This window comes from Dama dama, chromosome 9 (assembly GCF_033118175.1).
Source record: "Dama dama isolate Ldn47 chromosome 9, ASM3311817v1, whole genome shotgun sequence".
In the NCBI taxonomy this organism is placed as follows: Eukaryota; Metazoa; Chordata; class Mammalia; order Artiodactyla; family Cervidae; genus Dama; species Dama dama.
This window is the reverse complement of record NC_083689.1, coordinates 19,280,958-19,285,714: the sequence shown is the minus strand read 5'-3', so window position 1 is coordinate 19,285,714 and position 4,757 is coordinate 19,280,958. Positions and strand designations below refer to the sequence as shown.

The window sequence follows — 4,757 nt, the reverse complement described above, 5'->3', positions numbered from 1 at the left end:
CACTCCAGTGTTCTTGCCTGGAAAATCCCAGGGACAGGGGAGCCTGGTGGGCTGTCGTCTATGGGGTCGCACAGAGTCGGACACGACTGAAGCGACTTAGCAGCAGCAGCAGCATGTGGGATCTTAATCCCTGACCAGTAATTGAACCTACGTCCCCTGCACTGGAAGCTTGGAATCTTAACCACTGAACGGCCAGGGAAGTTCCAGCCCATGAATTTTGGTGGGAATTCCCTGGCTCCCAGTGGTTAGTGCTTTCACTGCTGAAGACGCAGTTTCAGCACTCAGGACCTCCGGGAGCTAGTGCAGGACACACGTCAGTGAAACCACCTGCGGGAGAGGGAGCTGGGGTGTTTATCCAGCCCCACCACCCCCATCAGCCATCGGCCAAAGGCTCCTCCCAGAGGCCATTAATTCTCGGACACTTCGCCCCTTCTCCAGAGAAAACCATCTGATAGAGCCATCTGCGTGTTCAGTTCAGTTCAGTTCAGTTACTCAGTCGTGTCCGACTCTTTGTGACCCCATGGACCGCAACACACCAGGCTTCCCTGTCCATCACCAATTCCCGGAGTTTATCCAAACTCATGTCCATTGAGTCGGTGATACCATCCAACCATCTCTTCCTCTGTCATCCCCTTCTCCTCCTGCCTTCAATCTTTCCCAGCATCAGGGTCTTTTCAAATGAGTCAGTTCTTTGCATCAGGCAGCCAAAGTATTGGAGTTTCAGCTTCAACATCAGTCCTTCCAATGAACACCCAGGACTGATCTCTTTTAGGATGGACTGGTTGGATCTCCTTGTAGTCCAAGGGACTCTCAAGAGTCTTCTCCAACAGGATCTCAATGGCAAGTCTACCATAACCCTATTCATCCCTCAACCCAACCCCCATCCTGATGAATGGGTGAGGGACAGCTTTCAGTGTCACCTCCACAGGTGGCCTTCCTCGATTTCTCCATCCGATTTACATGTGTTCGTCATGTCAACATCAGTTGAACCCCAGAACTGGAGGACTTAATCTTGTGCCAAAATTGTTACATCAGGGGATAAAAAACCCCTTCTCTGAGTCTTGGTTTCCTTGACTGTAAAATGGGAAGGGTGTACCAGTGAGAGAATGAAGCCAGGTGAGGTTCATAGCACAGGACTGACCCTGGCCCGGAGCTGCTGGAGTGAGAACCTTGGCCCATCCTGCCACCCACTGCAGGGTCTCTCCTCTGCCCCCAGATGGTTATGAGCGCAGAGCTGGACTCACATAGGACTGCTCTAAATCTTCCCGTGGGGGAATTCCCTGGTGGTCCAGTGCTTAAGACTCTGGGCTCCCAATACAAGGGGCTAGGGTTCAATTCCTGGTCAGGGAACAAGATCCCACATGCCACAGCCAACAGTTCACATACTGCAACTAAGAATTTGCTTGCCGCAACTAAAGAACGCACAGGCTGCAAGGAAGACCAAAGATCCTGTCGCAAAGATTTATTTGGCACAGCCAAATAAATATGTAAATATATTTTAAATTTATTTATTTTTAATTGAAGAATAATTGCTTTATAGTATTATGTTGGTTTCTGCCAAACATCAACATGAATCAGCCATAGGTATACCTATGTCCCCTCCCTCTTGAACCTCCACCCTACATCACACTTCTCTAGGTTGTTACAGGGCCCTGGTGTGAGTTCCCTGAATCATAGAGCAAATTCCCAATGGCTATCTAGTTTACACATGGTAATGTATGTTTCCATGTTACTTTTTCCATACATCCCGCTGTCTCCTTCTTTCCTCCCATAAATAAATTTTTTTTAAGTTTTTTTTTTTTTAATAAATCTTCCCATGACTCCCAGCTTTACCACTTAAACTGCTGTGTAGCCTTGAAAAGATGACTTCACCTCTCTGAGTCTGAGTTTGGTTTATTGGACACTGTTAAGTGGCAGGCTCTGTTCTAGGACTGAGGACACAGAGGTAGGCAAGGCAGACAAACACCCCTTCCCACCTGGAGCTGACATCTTTGTGAGATGGGGCTGGGAGGAGACAGATGTGTGATATAATATAACATATCGAGTGGAGAGATGTACCAAGAAGAAAAAGAAAGCAGGGTCAGAGAAGAACTGTCTTCTCCTGGGTGGGCAGGAAGCATGTCTCTGGGTTCTTTATTTTTAATGTAATTTACATTGAGCTTCTCCGGTGGCTCAGTAGGTAAAGAATCCACCTGCAATGCGGGAGCCCTGGATTCTATCCATGGGTCAGGAAGATCCTCTGGAAAAGGAAACGGCTACCCACTCCAGTCTTCCTGTCTGGGAAATCCCATGGACAGAGGAATCTGGTGGGCAACACAGTCCCTGGGGTCTCAAGAATTAGACACAGCTTAGCAACTAAACCACCACCCACCATATTTTCTAAAAATATTTATTTTTATCTGACTGCATCAGGTCTTAGTTTTGGCACACAAGATCTTCATTATGTCATGTGGGATTTTCCATAGCAGAACAGATTCCAGCAGCTTGTGGGCTTAGTTGCCCTGTGGTGTGTGGGATCTTAGTTCCCTGACCAGGGATTGAACCCACATCCTCTGCAATGTAAGATGGACTCTTAACCACTGGACCTCCAGAGAAGTCCCTCTGGGGTCTTTAATTAGAGAACTGAAAGAGGAAGGAAGGGAAGGATCCATGTGGTTACCTGGGAGAAGAGCATTCCAAGCAGAGGAGACAGCAGGTGCAAAGGTCCTGGGGCAGAACCATGTGTGGAACAGGGAGGCATGGTCAGAGCTGAGTGAGTGAGAGTGGGGGATTAGGAGGCGATGAAGATAGGGAGATGGGAAACCAGGTTGAGTAGGGCCTTTGAGAACATGGAAGGACTTGGCCTTTAACCCACAGGGAGATGGGAACCATGGAGGGTTCTGAGTAGAAGATGGCTGGGATCTGACTCAATTGCTCAGGCACCCTCTGGCTGCTACAGGAGGGACAGAATGTGTGGGCTTAAGGTATGGTTGCTAAGGTGACTGCACTGGTCCAAGTGAGCCATGAAGGAGGCTGTTGGAGGATGGGAGCTGAGGAAAAGGAGAGAAGTGTTCAGATTTTGGCCAGATCCTGAGGGCAGAGCCAAGGGGAGCTCTGCACTGGGCTGTCTGTTGGGGGTAGGGGTACCCCCGTATCCGATGCTCAGTCATTACAGATGCTATCACCCTTGCCCCCCACTCCCAGCCAGCCCTCCTGTCTAACAAAAGCGTTCAATGACTTTATCACAGACTGGTTTCCTTTCCACTAGAACAGGAGCGATGCAGGCCAGAGCATTATTGTGCTGTTTAGTTTTGAAGAACCTACGAACTACAAAGTGACATCTTGTTCCAACCTGCGTGTTTCTATTTTTTTTTTTTTTTTTGGCTGAGCTGGGTTTTTCTTGTAGTGTGCAGGTTTTCGTTGCTGTTTGTGGGTTTTCTCTAGTTGTGGTGAGCGGGGGCTACTCTTTATTGCTTGTTGTGTGAGGTCTTATTGCAGTAGCTTTTCCTGTTGCAGAGCACAGGCTTTTGTAGCTGTTGGTGTGGGCTCAGTCAGATGCAGTGCACGGGGCTTAGTTGCTGCCCAGAGTGTATCTTCCCAAACCAGGGATCGAACCTATGTTCCTTACGTTGGCAGGCAGATTCTTAAGAGCCACCCAGGTAGCCCCCCAAAACCCGTGTGTTTCTGAGCATTGAGAAGTGTTTGCATCTCTTGACAAGCTCATGCATCTTCTGGGCTTCCTTTTTAAATTTTTAAAAATTAATTAATTAGCCATGCTGCTCAATTTGTAGGGTCTCAGTTCCCCGACCTGGGATTGAATCTTGGCCACCACAGTGAAAGCCCAGAATCCTAACCAGTAGGTCACCAAGGAATTCCCTGGGCTTCCTTTAAAACAAAAACAAAAACTTTATTGAGGTGTGACTAACATACAAAAAGCAGTGTCTGTCTAATGGATACAGCCTGAGGGTTTTGAGTGGGCCCTTCTGTGACTTGCCTGTTTCTGCTCGTGACCCATTTTCTATGTTTCAGGTTAGTGTCCTGTTCTGGTTGATCTGTAGAAGTTCCTCAAACCTTTGTTGGTTTTAGACCTCACAGATGTTATTTCTCGTTAAATAGGCAACTGGAAAACACCTTTTTAAAAATATTTATTTATTTATTTGACTGTGCCTAGTCTTCGTTGCAGTACTTGGGATCCTTTGTTGTGGCATGTGGGATCTAGTTCCCTGACCGGGGGTTGAACCCAGGCCCCTTGCATTGAGAGCGCAACGTCGTAAGCACTGGACCACCAGGGAAGTCCCTGGAAGACACCTTTTTTAGTGATTGTGTTTAACTTTTGAGAATTTCTATCGGAGCGTAGTTGATTTACAATATTTTGTTAGTTCCTGCAGTGCAACAAAATGCATTAGTTAACACATATACACATATCCACTCTGTTTTTTAGATTCGTCCCCCATATAAGTCATTGATATTTAGTCATTAAGTCCTGTCCGACTCTTTGAGACCCCATGGTTCCTCTATCCATGGAATTTCCCAGGCAAGAATACTGGAGTGGGCTGCCATTTCTTTCTCCAGGGGATCTTCCTGACCCAGGATCTTCCTGACCCATCAAACCCACATCTCCCGTATTGCAGGTGGATTCTTTACCACTGAGCCATCAGGGAAGTCCATATAGGTCATCACAGAGCACCAAGTAGGAAGATGCTTTTGATTAAATGCAGCCTCTGTTCTTTCTACATTTGAGTCTCTCTTAAGTCTGCTCATTTCTCTCCACCCTGGCC

The 4,757-nt window shown here is 47.3% G+C and overlaps 1 non-coding gene across 1 annotated transcript; it reads right to left on the bottom strand.

Annotated features, from left to right (window-relative positions):
* Positions 1-4,198: 4,198 nt before the first annotated feature.
* TRNAE-CUC (transfer RNA glutamic acid (anticodon CUC)) lies at positions 4,199-4,271 on the bottom strand. The gene has a single exon. It is a non-coding gene; the product is annotated as a tRNA-Glu (tRNA).
* Between the last annotated feature and the right edge of the window lie 486 nt (positions 4,272-4,757).